Raw genomic sequence first — 20,980 nt, 5'->3', positions numbered from 1 at the left:
GTGGCAATGGTGGCACCAGAGAAGTGCCGGGGGACTGGGCAAGCCTAGGAGAGGGGCAGTGAACTCTCCCGGGAGCAGCTGGGGCTGGAGAACGGATCCTCGGGAAGTGTCTGGGCAGAGGGAGTGACAGACCAGGAAGGGTGACGACTGCTCCAGAGAGAGCCAAGGGTGTGAAGTTACTTTAGAACCAGCTGGTGGGTGTTGGCAGTGTGACTCAGGGAGCTAAGCCACCGCCTCCAATGCCGGCATCCCAGATTAGAGCACCAGTTCGAGTACTAGCTTCTCTGCTTCCAATCCAGGTCCCTGTTAATACAGCTGGGAAAGCAGTGGAATTCTAGGCTCCTGGCTTCCACCTGGCCCAGCCCAACCATTGCAGCAATCTGGGGAGTGAACCAGCTGATGAAGATTCTCTCTCTCTCTCTCTCTCAGAAAACAAGAAAAGAAAAAATTGGTTTAAATGCTGCTAATTCACTCCACCTCAAGGGATTCCTCAGGTACTACATTCCTCTGGCTACCAGGAGGTCAGAGAGGGAGGGGACACACAGGGACCAAGCCCCAGAGCATAACTTACCTACTTTAGTTAGCTACCTAGCTATCCAAAAGGCAGAGAGACAGAAAGGTCTCCCACTTACTGTTTGACTCCTCAAACACCCTTCATAAGTGGGGCTGGTTCAGACCTAAGCCAGGAGCACAGAATTCCATGCAGGTCTCCAAAGTGGGTGGCACCCAGGGTGCACATTAGCAGGAATGTAAAAGACTACCAGGGCTGGCAGTGCTGTGGTACAGCAGGTTAAGCCACCACCTACGACACCAGAATTTCATATGGGTGCTGATTCATGTCCCAGCTGCTCCACTTCCAATCCAGCTGCCTGCTAATGCCTTGCAAAAAGCAGTGGAAGATGCCCCAAGTGTTTGGGCCCCTGCCACTCATGTGAGAAACCCAAATGGAATTCCTTGCTCCTAGCTTCAGCCTGGCCCAACCCTGGCTGTTGTGGCTATTTAGGGTGTAAACTACCAGATGGAATATTCATTCTCTCTCTCTCTTTCTGCCCCTCTCTCCCTCCCTCCCTCCCTCCCTCCCCGCCCCTCCCGCCCTCTCTGTCATTCTGGCTTTCAAATAAATAAATAAATCTTAAAAACAAAAAAACAGCCAGCAAACTGTATCTGTATTGGCCAGCCCTGCCTCTCCTTTTTGAAGCCCAAGAACTAGGTTCCTACAGGGCTTATAAAAGCCCTCACGGCTTCCAGAGGAGTCCAGCATGCAGACATACCTTTTCCTTGGGGATGTTATGGTCCCAGAGCAACATCTGTTCTAGAAGTTTGACCGGGTTCACTTGGCTTTCATTCCCCTGTCCTGCATTTGTGGAGAAGGCAAAGGCTCTTGGGTTTAAGGAACTCCTACTCTGTATCTGAAGTTGTTCTAGGTGCTCCACATCCAACATCTTGTGTGACCCTCCAAATACACACACAGTAGGTGTTCATCTCCTTGCTCATGGATGAGGAACCTGAGGTGCAGAGAGGCTGTGCAACTTGTCCAAAATCACACAGCTTCTGAGTGGCATAGCAGTCCCTCCCCACCCCACCCCCATGCCCTTCCTGCAGGCTGCCATCTCACAGGGTCTGGATGGCAGAGGGGTATCTATATGGTGACATCAGGGGCAGGATTTCCAAGGAGTTTCCCTGACCAGGAAGAAGAATCTGCCTGTTACAGGGGTTGGGGCACAGTATCAGGTCAGAAAAACTCAGGGGTCCGGCGCTGTGGCGCAGTGGGTTAAAGCCCTGGCCTGAAGCCATATGGGATGCCGGTTCTAGTCCCAGCTGCTCCTCTTCCAATCCAGTTCTCTTCTATGGCCTGGGAAAGCAGTAGAAGATGGTCTAAGTCCTTGGGCCCCTGCACCCACATGGGAGACCAGGAAGAAGCTCCTGGCTTCGGATCGGTGCAGCTCCAGCCGTTGTGGCCATCTGGGGAATGAACCAGCAGATGGATGACCTCTCTCTCTCTCTCTCTGTCTCTGCCTCTCTGTAACTCTGTCTTTCAAATAAAAAATTTAAAGAAAAAGAAATAAAAAAAGAAAAACTCAGGGGGAACCCATCTGGACCTGTGTGTTTCCTACTCCTACCATGCTGCTCCTCACCCTGGCTACTTGGTCCACAGTTGGGGCCTCTGTATGTCAATAAGACTCCCAGCAGGAGACAGGCAGCACGCAAAGGATTCAGCTGAAAAGACTTCAATAGAGGTGCTTACAGGTGGGGAAAAGGCAACCAATGAAGATCTGTGAGCTACCTAAGAGCTGGCAGTACTGTGAGACCCTTTCTACCCTAAGACTTGCAGGGACAAAAGGAAGAAGTGGAGAGACTGGAGTCCAGAGAAAGCGGGGAGGGTCTGCAGGGAGGAGGGGCTGTCCCCAGGGAGTGATTCTCCCCCAGGGAGTGATCCTACATCGGTACTCAGACTTCAGGGAGCACCCACTGGAGGCCTCAGTAGATTCTGGATCAGACCAGGATCTTGAATTTTTTTTAAAAGTTATTTATTTATTTATTTGAAAGTCAGAGTTACAAAGAGGGAGAGACAGACAGGGAGAGAGAGAAAGGTCTTCCATCAGCTGGTTCATTCCCCAGATAGCAGCAATGGCCAGACCAAAGTCACAAGCTTCATTCCGGTGTGCCACATGGTTTCCAGATACTTGGTCCGTCTTCCGCTGTTTTTCGCAGACCATTAGCAGGGAGCTGGATTGGAAGTGGTATCCCAGGAAGTGACTTTACCCCCTACACCACAACACCAGCCCCAGAACTTGCATTAACAAGCAAATGGATGATACAGGTGCTGCTGGTCCATGAGGGAACAGATCATAGCGGGGAAAGAACAAACAGGTGGTGATTACCCTGACTCTCTCTTCCCACCTTGCAGTCATGTGCTGGTGTTCACCACTGGCCAGACCCCGCCTGACACAAGAGGGCCAAGGAGCCAGGAGGGAGGGTCCAGGCAGGTCTGGCTCCTGGAACCCAGAACAGTCACAAACATTTAAGTCTGAGAGGATAATCCGAAACTTGCCCAACCCTTTCCCAACTCCTCTGTTTCCATCAGCCCAGTAAGCAGAGAACCCATGACCAGTGGAGTACCGTCTGTCCAGTGGCTTCTTTGAATTTTCTTGTGTGCTAGAATACAGCACCTTTTGCTCAGAGGCTAAAAGGAAACTATGATTCTCTCAACCCAGTGTAATAAATAAGCTACATGTCTTGACGCCCTGCAGTGATTGTGTTCATTTCTCGCGGTGAAAAGTGTTGAGATGCACACTTGGGACAACAAAGTTACCCATTATTCACCCCTTTCATTTGCAGCCCTTCCCACATCTCTTTCCAAAAAAGCTGATAAACACATGGCATTTTCTTCTTAGAATTTAAGATTTCTGCTGGTTTTTACATAAGCAAATGGTAAAATATTTTTAAATAGGCATTTAGATTTTATTTATTTATTTATTTTCACTTTTAGTTGAAAGGCAGAGAGAGAAAGATCTGGTGCTGGTGTTGTGGCATAGCAAGTTAAGCTGCTGCCTGCGATGCCAACATCCCATATGGGTGCCAGTTCATGTCCTTGCTGTTCCACTCTTATCCATCTCCTTGCTAAGGGCCTGGGAAATCAAGAAGATGACCCAAGTGCTTGGGCCCCTGCCACCCACTTAGGAGACCCAGAAGAAGCTGCTGGCTCTTGGCTTCAGCCTGGTTCAGCCCTGACCATTGCAGCAGTTTGGGGAATGAACCAGTGGATAGAAGGGATCTCTCTCTCTCTCTCTCTCTCTCTCTCTCTCTTACATTGTAAGCACAAAATCCTAAGTCCTGTGGTAGAGGGAAGGTTGGAGAGATCTGTAGGAACATATGGGGTTGCTGGAAGAGTGGAAAATGAAAAGCTTGAAAATAAGGATGACTCCACAAAGAAGATTCCAGGCAGGGAGAGCCTGTACAAAGGATAACCAGGGTACAAGACCGTGACTGGCTTAGGAGCCACAAGACATCAAGGATGGCCAGTGAGGAAGGGTGAACTCATTAGAGGGAAGGAGGGAGTGCTATGCCATGAACTAAACTATGTCCACTAAAAATCATACATTGAAACCATAATCATAATGTCATGGCATTTGGAGATAAAGCCGTTAGGAGGCAATTAGGTTGGGATGAAGCCACGAAAATGGGGAGCTCTGGGATTAGTACCCTTATAAGAAGAGATTCCGGAGGGCTCTCCCTCTTCTACTCCTCCCTACGCCCACTCTCACCAGAAACCTACTTTGCCAATACCTTGATCTTGGACTTTATATCCTTCAGACCTATGAGAAAATAAATATCTGTTGCTAAAATCACACTGTCTGTGGTATTTTGTTATGATAGCTGCATCTGACCAAACACCCTATTTCCCAATATGTGCAATAACAGCAGCTAACTTTCAGTGGGTGCCTGCCACCCCCAGCTCTGTGCTCAGCCCTCTGTGCATTCCATCTTTGTAGGCCCTCTCCAAGGCACTACCTACTACACACTACAGGTCCAGATCCCTTGCCATTGGTCTGAAATCCAAAACGTTCTGAAAAGACCAGAAAACAACAACAAAGAGTTGCGTTCCATTTTTTCCCCAGAAAAACTTGATCTGAACCAATTGGAAGATACTCATGATATTTATTTATCCCACTTCTGTGTAACAAATCACAGCAGAAAGACTAATGTCTGCCCCAGAACCCACTGGGGGTGTTAGGTCTCACACGGTACATTTGCTGCAGGATATCTCTAGAACCTGAAATTGTGAAGTGAAAGAGAAAATCCAAGAACCTCCATCAAGAACCTGGAAAAAGCAACTCCAGGTAGAGCCTCTGTCTCCTACTTTCCTTAGTGGTCTCTTCCTTTGGAAATCACAGACATGAGCATCTCCGCCGTGGCCCCAGTGCAGGCCACATCCTGGTCTTGACTGGCCTTGAAGCAGCTGATGCAGCCTAGAGCAGCAACAAGGCAGCCCTAAGAAGAGGCCCCGTGAGAGAGGCACGCGGCACGGAGGAAGCATCAAGACCTCTCTTACACAAACTGAGGGTCAGCGTCTCATTTTCATAACTTTCAGGCCTGCCCTGGTTAATATTATGTCTAAGAAAGCTACAGGGTGGTTCTTCAAAGGCTGGAACAGGATCCTAGGCTGCCACCATAAAGAGGTCCTTGGCCGGCACCATGGCTCAATAGGCTAATCCTCCGCCTGCGCTGCTGGCACACTGGGTTCTAGTCCCGGTCGGGGTGCTGGATTCTGTCCCGGTTGCTCTTCTTCCAGGCCAGCTCTCTGCTGTGGCCAGGGAGTGCAGTGGAGGATGGCCCACCTTGGGCCCTGCACCTGCATGGGAGACCAGGAGAAGCACCTGGCTCCTGGCTTCAGATCAGCGCGATGTGCCGGCTGCAGGGCACCAACCGCGGTGGCCATTGGAGGGTGAACCATCGGCAAAAAGGAAGACCTTTCTCTCTGTCTCTCTCTCTCACCGTCCACTCTGCCTGTCCAAAAAAAAAAAAAAAAAAAAAAGAGGTCCTTCCATTCCTTCAACATAGAGGTAGAGAACCATACTGGACACCTACAATGAGCGAGGTCTTGGGGATATAATAGTAAGGAGCCAGATCAATTCATTGCCCCTGTAGTTCTATGTTCTTATAAAACAGGTAGACCAGGGGCCAGCACTGTGGCGCAGTAAGTTAATCCTCCACCTACAGCACCAGCATCCCATATGGGTGCCGGTTGGAGTCCCGGCTGCTCCTCTTCCAATCCAGCTCTCTGCTATGGCCTGGAAAAGCGGTAGAAGATGGCTCAAGTCCTTGGGTCCCTGCACCCGTGTGGGAGACCTGGAAGAAGCTCCTGTCTCCTGGCTTCGGATCAGTGCAGATCTGGCCATTGCGGCCATCTGGGGAGTGGAACCAGCAGATGAAAGACCTCTTTCTGTCTCTCCCTCTCACTGCCTGTAACTCTACTTCTCAAATAAATAAAATCTTTTTTTAAAAAAAGAATTCCATGGTATTTTAAAATAAATAAATAAATAAATACAACAGGTAGACCAATGAAGGAATAAGGTGATTGCAAACTGGAAGAAGAGAAGAAATCCTAACAATGATATGAGTAACTGGCGGAGGAACTTCAGGGAGAGAGGTGGTGGTGAAGACTTCTCTGTGGTAGTTGAACTTAGGCTGGTGGTGTTTTAACTTGCACTGAGAAGTGAAAACAAACCTAGCACAGAATTGCCACAGGAAGCAAAGGCCTGGAGGCAGGAAAGGGTCTGGAATATTCCAGGACCAACGAGAATGAAGCAGTGCAGCAGAAAGATCAGGGAAGGGCTAGCAGCAGGTAAGCTGGCCATGCACGAGGAAGCCTGTAGGCGAGTGGTGTGCATTATTCACAGCTGTGTAACAAAGCGACCCAGAACCAGTGACTTACAACAACAGCCATTGCACTTGCTCACAGTTTTGTGGGGCAACAACTTGAGCTGGAGCCAGCAGGCAAACTACCAATCTTCCCCACACGCCTTCATGTGGCTGCCTTCATCGGGTGGCTCTGCCCAGACCGTGTGCCCTGAAGCAGCTTCAAATGCACGAATGGTGGCTGTGGTTATTGGCTAGAAGAGCAGGTCTTTGTCATCCCCCAGTAGGCTACCAGGCTGCTCACCTGTTGGTTACAAGAAGACAAAAGTGGAAGCTGCATGACATCCTACAACTTAGCTGTAAGGGACAAATAACGTCACTTGTACTGCATTCTGTTGGCTGCCACAAATTACAAGGCCAACCTTGATTCAAGAGTGGGCAATAGACTACTGCTCTTCATGGGCAGACTGGCGGTCACATTGCCCAGGGACATCCTGTGATCAGTTCTTTATTTAGGTTTTATTTTACTTATCTGGATGCCAGAATGGCAATGAGAAGGGAAGACATAGAGAGAGAAACAGAGGCAGAGAGAGATGTCTAATCCACCGGCTTACTCCCCAAATGCCTACAACAGCCAAGGCTAGGCCAGACCAAAGCCAGAAGCCTAGAACTCCATGCAGGTCTCCCGCATGGATGTCAGGGGCCAAAGTACTCAGGCCTCCACCTGCTGCCTCCCAGGCACATTAGTAGGAAGCTGGATTGGAAGCAGGTTCGGGACTCAATCCCAGGTACTCTACGATGCACGCATCCCAACAACAGCTTTAACCTGCTGTGTCACGATGTCCACCCCTGCGATCAGTTATCACAATAAATTCACACTCCACCGAGGTAGGAAGTTTACACTCTAATCTAAGAGCAATGGGAAGTCACTGACGAGTTTCAAATACAGGAAGTGAGGAAATCCAGGTCATGCTTTAAAGGCTTCATTCTAGTGAATGGGTGGAGTGAGGAGGAGAGTGAGGCAAGCATGTTAGCTAGCAATAGAAACCGGTTAAATGGCTTTGGGAGTCATCCAAGCTACAGATGAGGGAGCCTGGGCCGGGGAGCAGACAGCAGAGACGGGGAAGAGTGCCTGGCTGAAACCTACTGGGGAACTAGAGACGTTAGCACTTGCTTATAGCTGGAGAAGTGAGACACAGAGAACCAAACAGGACTAAGGTGTTCTTTTTAAAAATCATTATTATTTATTTATTTGAGAATGAGATGGAGACAGAACGCTTCAATCTGCTGCTCCGTTACCCAAATGCCTGCAATTCCAGAACTGAAGCCAGGAGCCAGGAATTCGATCCAGGACTCCTACATGGGTGGCAGAAGGCCAGTTGTTAGGTGTCACTGCTGCCTGCCAGGGTCTGCACTGGCAGGAAGCTGGAGTGAGGAGGAGCTGGAGCAGGTAGCAAGCATCAGTCCTCCAGTATGGGACACGAGCATCTTACCTACTAGGCTAAGTGCCTGCTCCCACCCCTGAGTTTTTTTTTTTTTAACTTAAGCCAGTGGTGGTGCCAGTTACAGGAATGGAAAAGACATAAAAGAACAGGTGAGTGTACGGGCAGGAGTAATCAAAAGTAAGTTCGGTGTGGAGTTTGAGACTCTCATGGTCATATTGGGTAGCAGTGTGATATTCAGATCTGAGCTCAGCAAGGAGGTTGGGGTTGCAGATGTCAGTTTAGGAGTTTGCTGGCCAGTTATAGGATGCACTTGCCTGGGCTACAGTTCCCAGTGACACTACCTGTGGGCAATCCCATGAGGCTGCCTGCCTAGCCCATGCAGTTAGCCTGACTGCCGGCAGGCAGCGGGACCCCCAGGCACATTTCTCCCCACCCCTCCTTCTGCCAATCAGGTAAACTGCTCTGGGTGTGGCCCAGGCCCAACCTGGAAAGCTGCCCTAGCTCTGTGATCTTCAAGCTGATTGGAGGGGCATATTGGCGCCAGTGTTGGTTCTGTCCTGTAGTATTGCTGTTGCCTTTAATTAGTTACGCCCCTCTCCCTGCCCTTTAAAAGTGTGCGTGGCTGTGAATAAAGACGGACATGTTCACCGAAACTTGTCTCCAGTTCTTTCTGTGGGACGGACACTGTCGCTCTGCTCTCCTTGACAGTGCAGCCTTGCAGGACAAGCCGCATCTACCAAATACCAATCAACGTATTATCATGTGACTGAAGTGCAGAGCTGAACTTAAGTAAGGGAGATGACCCTAAAGAATCCGGGTGGGGCTGATCGATTCCATCTCAGGATCTTCAGGGAGAGCCGAGGCTTCCCTAAGGAAGACATTCTGCCATTGGACTGCAGCTTCACCTTGTGCCTGAGCTGCTCTTCCTGACAGCCTAGCAAACCCCGGGAGGACTCAGGTTAAGAAAGTCCTCGGCCGGCGCTGCGGCTCATTAGGCTAATCCTCCGCCTGAAGCGCCGGCACCCCGGGTCCTAGTCCATGTCAGGGCACCGGATTCTGTCCCGGTTGCCCCTCTTCCAGTCCAGGTCTCTGCTGTGGCCTGGGAGTGCAGTGGAGGATGACCCCAGTGCTTGGGCCCTGCACCCGCATGGGAGACCAGGAGGAGGTACCTGGCTCCTGGCTTTGGATCAGCGCAGTGCACCGGCCGCAGTGCCGGCCGCAGTGGCCATTGAGGGGTGAACCAATGGAAAAAAGGAAGAACTTTCTCTCTGTCTCTCTCTCTCTCACTGTCCATTCTGCCTGTCAAAAAAAAAAAAAAAAAAAAAAAGTCCTCACTATAAGTCTCTCAACAGATACTCTTGCTTGTTCTGTTTCTCTGGTTGAATCCCAAGTGATGCCGGCATCATCCACAAATACACTCTACTTATGGGATCTTAGGCCGAAGCTGCTGAAAGGATCACCCTCCTCTAGTGAGTGTCTGTTTGGGAATATAATGAAACGCTTTTTAGCCATTGAGTCAACTACCAGTTAGTGTTGGACCCAGGGCAATTTTGTTTATTATTATTCACAAGACGGAGAGAAAGACAGATCTCCCACTCTCTGATTCACTTCCCCAAATGCCCCCAAAAGGCTGGGGCTGGGCAGAGGTCAAAGTCAGGAGCTGGAAATATGATCCAAGGACACGATTATCTGAGCCATCACCACTGCCTCCCAGAGTCTGCCTTGACAGGAAGCAGGACTCATGAGCCGGAGCAGGGAATCAAACCCAGGCACTCCAGTGTGGGAAGCAGGTGTCTTATCCACCAGACCCAAAACTCTGGCCCCGTAGAATGAATGCAAAGCCCCTTAACAGTTTCCTCTGCCAGTTTCTAAAATGTGACCTTCAATCTCTCACGTGAAAGGTGTGGGTCCAGGTCTCACACGAAGCCCATGCAATGAATCTGTTTTCACTGCAGATTCAGATTCCGCTAGGTCAGGAATTTCCGTCTCTAACATTCCAGCGTTTCACTCAAGAGCTGCCCTCACGGTGCGTGTCCTATAACTCTGTGCTTTGGGAACATCTGTAAATAATTGGCTTGGATGGGGTCCAGGCTCTTTCTACCGAGTCCTGCTGTGTACAGAAAGGTGTCTCTGTGACCTGGCAGTGTGTTTGTTTGCTTAATGATGACAGGGGTCAGCAAGGTCAGAAAAAAGCCTAGAAACCACAGGCTGTCACCCAGCCAATGGGTGAAAATAAGAACACCCACTGGGGTTGCACCCAAACACTTCTGGGGGTTCCTGTCCTTCTAGCTGTTGCTTTGGTACTAATAGAACTAGACCTCTTTCTGTTGCAGGGAAGAAGAACCCAAATCCCAATTCAAACTCTAAAAAATGAAGGGAATTTGGTGTCTTCTGCAATTGACCCTCTTAGGGAAGTCCTCAAGTATGGTTGGATCCAGGTGCTCAACTGACCTGTGTAGAAATCTCTTCCTGGCCGGCGCCGTGGCTCACTAGGCTAATCCTCCGCCTTGCGGCGCCGGCAGACCAGGTTCTAGTCCCGGTCAGGGCGCCGGATTCTGTCCCGGTTGCCCCTCTTCCAGGCCAGCTCTCTGCTGTGGCCCGGGAAGGCAGTGGAGGATGGCCCAAGTACTTGGGCCCTGCACCCGCATGGGAGACCAGGAGGAAGTACCTGGCTCCTGCTTTCAGATCAGCGTGATGCGCCGGCTGCAGCGCGCCGGCCGCAGCAGCCATTGGAGGGTGAACCAACAGCAAAAGGAAGACCTTTCTCTCTGCCTCTCTCTCTCTCTCACTATCCATTCTGCCTGTCCAAAAAAAAAAAAAAAAATCTCTTCCTGAGGTCACCATTTCACAGACACCTCAGACAACAGCACCTCAGACAACCCCTGTCCCAGTGATGATAGGAGGTCACCTGGAGAGAGGTGTGCCATTCAGGATGTCATTCTCTGGCCTAGCGGTTAAGATGTCATTTTGGACACCTTCATCCCATGTCAGAGTGCTTGGGTTCAAGTCCCAGCTCTGCTTCTAACTTCCTACTGATGTATGTTCTGGGAGGCAGCAGGTGATGGCTCAAGTAACTGGCCCCCTGCCACGCCCATGGGAGATCTGCATGGAGTTCCCAGCTCCTGGCTTCATCCTGGCTCAGCCCCAGCTGTTGCAGGCATTTGGGGAATGAACCAGTAGATGAGAGCCCTCTGTCTCTCTCACTTCTCTCTCTCTCCCTCTCAAATAAAACAAACAAACAAACAAACAAACTTTTAAAAAAGAAACTCAATGTTTAGAAGATTATTCCTTTGAAAGGCAGAGTGATGGGTGGAGTGAGGGAGTGGAGACACACAGAAGGAGAAAGAGATCTGTTATCTTCTTGTTCACTCCCCAAATGCCTCCCCCATCCGGGGCTGGGCCAGACTGAAGCCAGGAACCAGGAACTGCATCCAGGTCTCCCTTGTGCACGCCGAGGACTGAAGCACATGGGATGTCACCTGCTGTCCCCCAGACACATTAATAGGAAGCCAGATCAAAAGCATAGAGCAGCTGGGGCTCAAACTGGCACTAAAACAAACCAGCATACTTTTTTTTTTTTTTTTTTGACAGGCAGAGTGGGCAGTGAGAGAGAGAGAGACGGAGAGAAAGGTCTTCCTTTGCCGTTGGTTCACCCTCCAATGGCCGCCGCGGCCGGCGCGCTGCGGCCAGCACACCGCGCTGATCGGGTGGCAGGAGCCAGGAGCCAGGTGCTTTTCCTGGTCTCCCATGGGGTGCAGGGCCCAAGCACCTGGGCCATCCTCCACTGCACTCCCTGGCCACAGCAGAGAGCTGGCCTGGAAGAGGGGCAACCGGGACAGAATCCGGCGCCCCGACCGGGACTACAACCTGGTGTGCCGGCGTCGCTAGGCGGAGGATTAGCCTAGTGAGCCGCGCTTTTTTTTTTTTTTTTTTTTTTTTTAAGATTTATTTATGTTGAAAGTCAGAGTTACACAAAGAGAGGAGAGGCAGAGATAGGTCTTCCATCCAATGGTTCACTCCCCAATTGGCTGCAACTGCTGGAGCTGTGCTGATCCGAAGCCAGGAGTCAGGAGCTTCTTCTGGGTCTCCCATGCGGGAGCAGGGGCCCAAGGACTTGGGCCATCTTCTACTTTTTCCCAGGTCATAGCAGAGAGCTGGATGGGAAGTGGAGCAGCCTGAACCGGCGCCCTTATGGGATGCCGGTGCATCAGGCCAGGGCGTTAACCCACTGCACCACAGCGCTGGCCCCACCAGCACACTTCTGATAGAGGATATGGGCAATCAAGCCCAACCACAATGCCCCTCCCATGAAAGCCAGTCTTCAAGCACGAGGTGAACAAATGCAAGGAGAGATAAGTGGTGGCCAACAAGTGGGCCATGGGAGCTGCCCACTCCAGCAGACACGAGAATTTCATCCCTGACGTTGTTTAGAATCACCCACACTGGTGATAATAAAAGACAGATCCACTTTTAATTCCTTTTATTACCTTTTTAAAACTATCTACAGGCCGGCACCGCGGCTCACTGGGCTAATCCTCCGCCTAGCGGCGCCAGCACACCAGGTTGTAGTCCCGGTCGGGGCGCCGGATTCTGTCCCGGTTGCCCCTCTTCCAGGCCAGCTCTCTGCTGTGGCCAGGGAGTGCAGTGGAGGATGGCCCAGGTGCTTGGGTCCTGCACCCCATGGGAGACCAGGAAAAGCACCTGGCTCCTGGCTCCTGCCACCCGATCAGCGCGGTGTGCTGGCCGCAGCGCGCCGGCCGCGGCGGCCATTGGAGGGTGAACCAACGGCAAAGGAAGACCTTTCTCTCCGTCTCTCTCTCTCTCACTGTCCATTCTGCCTGTCACAAAAAAAAAAAAAAAAAACTATCTACAAACAATGCTCCCTTAATTTCTGCCAATGGTCACCGTTGCCCTGCCTTGGATGTACCACTAGACGCCAAGGTCCCTCCTCCCTGCCAACATACTTTCTGGAAGAGCTTAGCAATGACCATAGCCTCACCTAGCACCATGTGGCTGGTGGCTTCTGCATTTCTCTCTTCCTTGGCAGGACCATCCAGCTGTCTATAGCACATCTCTACTGAAACATCTCCCTCTGTCTGATACAGACCCTTCCCTTGGTTTCCCTGTGTGATTATGTTCTCAGTAGTTGCAGATGCAACTTCTTATGCAACATAAGAAGAAGTTAAGAAAGCTATCAGGAATGCATCCCTAATCTTTTTATTTTTAAGATTGATTTATTTGAAAGGCAGAATTACAGAGAAGCAGAGGCAGACAGAGGAAGACTGAGAGAGGTCTTCCATCAGATGGTTCATCCCCTCAAATGGCTGCAACAGCTGGAGCTGGGCCCATCCAAGCCAGGAGCCAGAAACTTCTTCCAGGTCACCCATATGGGTATAGGGACCCAAGCACTTGGGTCATCTTCTACTGCTTTTCCAGGCCATAGCAGAGAACTGAATTGGAAGTGGAGCCGCCAGCACTTGAAGCAGTGCCCATAAGAGATGCCAACATTGCAGGCGGCAGCTTTACCCACTACACCACAGCGCCGGTCCCTGCATCCCTAATCTTAAGGCAAACCAGCAAGGGTCTCCCACACAGTGGCCTTTTAGGGGCCTCTTCTGGGACTGACATTGACACCAAGTTATTTATTCACAAATCCTCTTTGCAAATGTCCCAGACGCACAGAGCCAAGGCTTTCCCCAGCCACTTCTCTGACAAAGGGAACAGAGTGCAGATCTCACTTCCTTGCTTCTTGACCTTTGTTCCTCCAGGAACACACAGTGCTCAGCCTGGAGGAGCCGCTGAGAAGTGCCTGAGTCCAGCTGGCAGACGCTGAGGCCATGTAGGACAGGGAGGCAGGGCTGGGCGTGGGGGCACCACAGGGTTCAATCATACCTGGAATTTATCTCCAACCTGACCCTTAGATACCAGTGAGATTATTTCAGCTCACTCACAACACCCCAAGCTCCAATCCTCAACCTCGACAAGGCTAGTCCTTGCAAGGCTAGTTAAAATGTTGGCCAAATGCCCAAGTGTCTCTTTGACATTGTCACACTCACCTGTTCTTTCCAACAATCCTCTAAGGGTTGGAAGAGAAGAGGAAAGTATGAGTAAAGCTCAAAGATACTGACAAGACTTGGCTAAGGTTTCATAGCTGGTAAATGGGGGAGCCAGGACCCAAACCCGGATCTGTGTGCTCGAGACCTCTTGCCACCATTGTTGGCAGGGGCAGGTGTCACCATCCTTGGCAGGGGTACTCCACTCCTAGATGCCTCTCCTGCTGACCTGGCCTGCTAATCAAACTACCACACCTGCAAGCCTTGCCATTGAGCAACAGAGTGGAGTTGCTGCACACTGGCTGGTGGGAATTCACCTACCAGATCACCTTCTGATGTTACAACACCACAGAGGTGGGCGTCTTGCTGGGGAGAAGAGGAAGGCAGCAGGCAGCCAGGTCCTGTGTGTTAAGGGGAGGCTTGCAAAGGGAGCCCTAATGGGGACTGAGATCCTCAGGGCACGGGGATTTACAGAGCAGTGCCAGGACCAGCAGGGCAGTACATTTTCCTTCTGGCCATGTCTGAACCACGCCTCTGTGTGTATTTACCTGCAAGCCTAAAACCAAGCATGCTCAGCAGAAGGACAAAAAGAGACCATGACAGAGGCTGTCACTTCCCCTAAAGCAGAGGCATGCTCTAAGCCTGCCGTGATCCTGGAGAGACATCAGCTCAAACACCAGGCACTGATCTCTCCATGCTGGCTTCACAGGCCAAACTCTCCAGGCCACCCCTTACTTCCCAGGTGCTGTACCCTAGGGAAGGCAGCCCCAGCGTCTGCCTAAAACATCAAGCTCACTCATCTACTTGACCCTGGGTTGAAGTTTCCACCAGCTCTTGGAAGCCATCAATGGAACCTTTACACATTCTTATTTATGACTAATGGGGATGCTGCCCCTGACCTTGGCTTCACCCATTGCCCACAGAATGACTCACTCACTGCTAAGGTTATTCCAAGAGCGGTACTGCCATGTTATTCTTCTGCAAGAGCTTCCACCAGCACACAGCGTGCTACAGAATGGAAGTCCTTCACGTTCACAATGGCAAGCACTATAAAGGGAATGAGTGTGCAAACAAACCAACCCGTGGTTGGACTTGGTAATAAAAGTTCATTTTTTAATGAGGACTAATTTTGTTCCCGTTTGGTAACAAGAAGCTGGAGCTGTCAACACAGACATTTATTTATACATGTCACAAAGGCCCTAAAATAGCACTTGCAGCCAGTCACCAGATTCCATACAGCTGAGGCCTGAAAGGAACGCTTCTTCCCTTATTGCAAAAGAATTTCCACATTGATAAATTTGTCAGCTGCGGCAAAGAAACATAGGGTAGGGGGTTTTTAAATAGCAACCACTACTGCCTTGCAGGAAGAACTGTTTACATTACATTTTTGAATTAATATTAGATTGGTGCATTTTAAGCAGAATTTTGAAGGGAAGGAGTCTGTTTTCTTCTGCAGAAATAAGATTAATTTCACACTGTTTTTAAGAAATGAATTGATTTGGCTATATAGCTTCCCTGCTGTTTGCTAGCTGCTCGGGGGGTTTTAACAGTTAATTTGAAATGCCAACAAAATCATAACAAGTAAAATAACATTCAACACTTGGTAGGCAGACAAATTCATGATATTTTGTGTACTTGGCCATGTGATCTTTCTCTTTCTCTTTTCTTACTTTCCTGATAGTTTTCTGAGCTCAGAGCTAGGAACCTACTTGGATCCAGCTTCCCAAGAATACCTGATATCCAGGGTCAGCGTTGTGGCACAGCAGGTTTGGCTGCCGCTGGCAATGCCAGCAGCCCATATGAACACTGGTTTGAGTCCCAGCTGCTCTACTTCTTCTGATCCAGCTCCCTGCTAATGGCCTGGAAAAGCAGCAGAAGATGGCCCAAGTGCTTGGGCTCCTGTACCTGTGTGAGAGATGCAGATGTAGTTGTTGGCTCTGGTGTGGCCTGGACTAGCTCTAGCCATTACAGCCATCTGGGAGAGAACCAGCAGATGGAAGAACCCCTCCCCTCTGCCTTTCAAATAAATAAATAAACCTTTAAAAGAAAATAAAAAAGAATACCTGATATCCTGGATGTCATCAAGCGACTACTGAGTGAGCGGAGGAGCTGACATGGGGCTCATGGCCCGACCTCAGACCAGGGAGCCAGCTCTGCACAGGACACAGCATCCAGCCAGGCCAAGATGCTGTCCCAACCCCATCAACCTTGACCTGGAAGCCAGGCCATCTTTATTTAGGATCCAGACAGAGCTGCCATGAGGGAAAGGAGTCCAGGGCCATGTGTGTGATCAGCAGGGTCAGAGTGTCTAATCTGGGACCCGGTTGTGGTGAATCAGACACCAGATTTCCATATGGAGAGGTGGAAGGCAATGGAGAGGATTGGTGCAGAAAGGGGGCTTTCCGGTTGTTTCCTCTGTGAGACTTGATCTGGGAAAACCCAGGTAGACTCAGAGGAAAGGGATTTTTTTCCTATGTCTTGATCAAGATGCAGGAAGCAGGAAAGAGGGAATAGAAATCCACTTGGATTTAATCTTGGTCTACATACCCACCCTAAACCCAGGTGTGTGAGGTCGATTTCACCAGTGGCAGCAGCATGGAAGCAGCAGCCACTGCACCGCAGGAGGCTGAGAGCCAAGCATGACAGGGTGCGTTCAGTCCCATTGCATCTCTGCATACTCCAGGGGGACATCTCCTACTATCAGCAATCCCGCCTCCACCCAGTCCAACGCCACTTGCCATCTGCAGTCTTCAAAACTTCTGCATCCTAACCTTCCTCCCCTGGCCTGTGGGGGGCTTCCTAGATCTGTAGCTATATCCTGTCTCAGTCTCTCAGAGCACTTTAAGAAGAAGAGAAACCAAAGTGTGAATATTTTTCTTGGGTTGTTCCTTGTTTTGTTTTCTTTCTTTCTCTCTCTCTCTTTCCTTCCTCCTCCTCCTTCTTCTTCCTGTTCTTCCTCTTTCTTCTTCTTCTTCAAGAGGCACAGATCGAGAAAGAGAGACAGACAGAGCTCCCACCCACTGGTCCCCTCCACCCCCGCCAATGCCTACAATGGCCAGGGCTGGGCCAGGCCAAAGCTGAAAGCCAGAAATTCAGTTCGGGTTTCCCACACAGGTGGCATGGATCCAAGTACTTGAGCTGTCATCTGTTACCTCCCAGAATGTCTATTAACAGGAAGCCGGAACTGGGATCAGAAGGGACTCAGAGCCAGGCACTCTTAGTTTCAGGTGTCTCAACCAGCATCCTAAGTGCTAGGCCCACAAGGGTAAGGACACTTTTTTCTGCCCAGGGCCATTTCGGTATTTATAACATCATCCACAGGCCATACAAAATTATCAACTTAAAAATCAGCCTGCTATAGATGCACTCAATTTCCAGTCCCCCTGTGGTTGCCCTGGCAGGACCAGACCAAATGATGTCGCAGGCTTTATACGGCCCACGGGCCAGACGTTCCCCACCCCTGTAAACATCCACCTCTGTCACGTTTTCTTGCTTGCATACGATATTTCTTTACCAGATGGACAATTTTCATTTTTATAATCAAACTTATTGATCTTTCGTGCCATTTTGGGTTTGTGCCATGTTTTGGCAAAACATCCTCATCAGCGAATTATATCCAGTTTAAAATCTCCCATGTTTCCTTCTTTATGTACAATAAAATGTGTTCATTTCAAGTGTATGCTTCAATGTGCCTTGGCAAATACCCCTAGCCAAGCAATCAACACTGTAACCAAGAGCATTTCAACCCCTCTATGGTCAGCCCTCATCCCTGGGCAGCCAACGGGTCTCTTCCCTCTCCCCTTAGGATGGTTCTGCCTACCCCAGAGCATCATGGGGGCTTGTACCATGTATGTCTTTCACTAAGTTGAATGTCTGTGAGATCTAGCCATCTCATTCTGAATATCTTCTTCCTTTTTATTGTCTGGATAAACCGCTCCCCAAATGGCCACAACAGCCTAGGCTTAGCCAATCTGAAGCCAGGGGCCAGGCTTCTTCCAGGTGGGGCCCAAGGACTTGGGCCATCCTCTGCTGCTTTGCCAGGTGCATAAGCAGGGAGCTGGATCAAAAGTACAGTAGCCGATGCCAGCGCCGCGGCTCAATAGGCTAATCCTCCGCCTGCAGCGCTGGCACACTGGGTTCTAGTCCCAATCGGGGCGCCAGATTCTGTCCCTGTTGCCCCTCTTCCAGGCCAGCTCTCTGCTGTGGCCTGGGAGTACAGTGAAGGATGGCCCAAGTGCTTGGGCCCTGCACCCCATGGGAGACCAGGAGAAGCACCCGGCTCCTGGCTTCGGATCAGCGCGGTGCGCTGGCCACGGCGGCCAGTGGAGAGTGAACCAACGGCAAAAGGAAGACCTTTCTCTCTGTCTCTCTCTCTCACTGTCCACTCTGCCTATCAAAAAAAAAAAAAAAAAAGTACAGTAGTCGGGACTCGAACTGCCAATCATATGGGATGCCACTGCTGCAGGCCAGGGCTTTAACCCACTGCACCACAGCATCAGCCCCTCTTCATTTTCTTATTGTGGTGTTACACGAGTTCTTTGTGTATTTTGAATAGCAGTTTTTTCTCAGAGATATATTTTGAAAATATTTCCTGCCGGTCGTGACTTTGCCTTCTCAGTCTCTTGATTTAGCTTCACTTTTTGTATTTAAATCTTTGGTCCATCTGGAATTTATTTTGATCTAAGAAGCAAAGTTGAGAACCCAAGTATTATTTGTTTTTGACAGATGGGATAATCCAGTTACCCCAACAGGATTTATTGAATAATTCATTGTTTCCTACTGATTTGAAATGCCACTTTTACACTAAATTCCATATGTATTTAGATCTCAAAAAAAAGAGACCCAGAATACTTTTTAAAATCTGCCTTTTGCAGTTACTTAAAACAAGCAGTGTTTTATGTGAACCATTCCTCAAACACAGCAGGGTGCTCAAGGCTTTTGTGTGTGTGTGTGCTCACCATATCCAGAAGTTGATGTAGCTACACTGACCTAGAATATTCCCAAGGACATTCCAAGAACAGAGAGCATTGACCCGGGAGCTCCTTGAGACTGTCCACTCTCTCAGACTCCCCGTTCGGTAGGGTCAGAATCCAATGCCATCTCTCAGAAGGCCCCTACACACAAAGCAGTTTCTTCCGCCGTCAGGCGAAAGGGCCCTCTCGCCCCTGGAAAGGTGGAATGCTGTGGGGCAGACTGTGCACCGTCTCTACAAGTTGCTGGATGCTTTCCTGGAATATTAGTCACTCCTTTCGCCTTCCTGACTGTCGCTCTATTCCGTCCAACTGAGTTCCTGGCCCTGCGCTCCCTGAAGACAGAGTGGCAGCTGTTGTGCTGTGGTCCAAGGACAAAGAATGACCACCTCTGTTTGGTGTCCAGAGCTGACGCTCCTCCTGGGCAGCAGGAAACCGCATGCGGTGGAGGGTGGCCTTGCCTCGCCTCCCGGCCGGGCAGCTCAGGCCAGGCTCACGTCCCTCTTGGCTGTCTCTGGCGCTCGGGGTGAGAGGGGATCTCCAGCTTGAGCTCTGCTTGTCCCACATCCCCCTCCTCCAGGGCCACTTGCTTTCCCATCGACAACTACTGCCTTCTCCCACCCTACCCCCACTCCCAGATATCTCCCTCCCCTCCTTTCCCTGGGAATGTTGTTGTTTTCATTCTCACAAAAAGTTTGTGGGGCCAGCATTGTGGTGCAGTGGGTTAAGCCACTACCAGCACCACTGGCATCCCATATAAGCACAGGTTCAAATCCTGGCTGCTCCATTTCCAATCCAGCTCCCTGCTAATGTGCCTGGGAAAGGAGAGAAAGATGGCCCAAGTGTGTGGGGCCCTGCCACTCATGTGAGAGACCCGGATGGAGCTCCTGGCTCCTGGCCAGCTCAGGAGTCCAGCCTAGCTATGGCTGTTGCAGTTGTTTGGGGAGTGAACCAGCAGTGGAAGACACCCCCACCCCATCTGTAACTCTGACTTTCCAATAAATAAATGCATAAATGCATCTTAAAAAGTGGGGGGGGCAGTTTGCTGCTTCCCCAGAGCGGTGGAAGGATGGGGGTGAGCAAAGCGTTCTCTGAGTGAGAGGTTCAGAGGAGGAGTAGGAACCCAGCTCTGAATCCAGAACACTCTGAGAGAGTTTCGGTTCTTTCAGGGATGCTCTAAGCCAGTTACCCAGACATCCTGTTAGCCAGAATTCAAGACTAGGGGCCAGCACTGTGGTGTAGCGGGTAAAGCTGCTGCCAGCATCCCATATGGGAGTCAGTTTGAGTCCCAGCTGTTCCACTTCCAAACCAGCTCTCTGCCTGGGAAAGCGGTAGAAGATGGCCCAAGTGCTTCGGCCTCTGCACCCACATGGGAGACCTGGAAGAAGCTCCTGGCTCCTGGCTTCAGATCGACCCAGCTCCGGCCATTGTGGCCAACTGGGGAGTGAACCAGCAAATGGGAGACCTCTCTCTCTCTCTCTGCCTCTCCTTCTCTCTGTGTGTAATTCTGACTTTCAAATAAATCAATATATCTTTAAAAAGAATTCAAGACCAGTATTTCACAGGAAGCAAATGAGGGAGGTAATTGATTAAATAACAGACAATTAAATGTTCCTTTTCAGCAAATCCATCTCACAAAGGCCAGTAGCCTCAGGTCTCCACAGTTGAGCTTGCTCTGAAGACAGATCTCAGACCCCGATGCAGCAGCTTGGGGGGACGTGGGGACACCAGCAGTCCTCCTCTGAGCACCGCAGTGAGAAGCAGTGGAAGCACCCAGGACATGGGACGGAGCTGGGCACTGAGGGGGCCAGACAGAGTTGAAGGATTAGAGGGTGCATTTCTGGCTATGAATGCCGATGGTTCCTTCTTACAGTTCTCTCGAGACCAATGTCCTGTCCTCCAGGGCTGTGTCCCTAACCTCTCAATCTAAGCAACACCCTCCTTTCCTCGTTTCCTCCTCGGGGAAACAGCTTCACAGCATGCTTCACACTGGAATAGAGCTGCAGTAGGAGCTGGCACCTGTCTGTCTTACGGCTCTGCTAGGACAGAACTTGGCACCCGGAGGCATACGGAAAATATTTATTGGGTGTCCTCGTTGCCAAATGCCAAAGAGACTATGAAGACAAATAGGAGATGGTTCTCTGCCCAAGGT

This window comes from Oryctolagus cuniculus, chromosome 4, assembly GCF_964237555.1.
Source record: "Oryctolagus cuniculus chromosome 4, mOryCun1.1, whole genome shotgun sequence".
NCBI lineage: Eukaryota > Metazoa > Chordata > Mammalia > Lagomorpha > Leporidae > Oryctolagus > Oryctolagus cuniculus.
The sequence above is the reverse complement of the archived record's forward strand: the minus strand, read 5'-3'. Positions refer to the sequence as shown.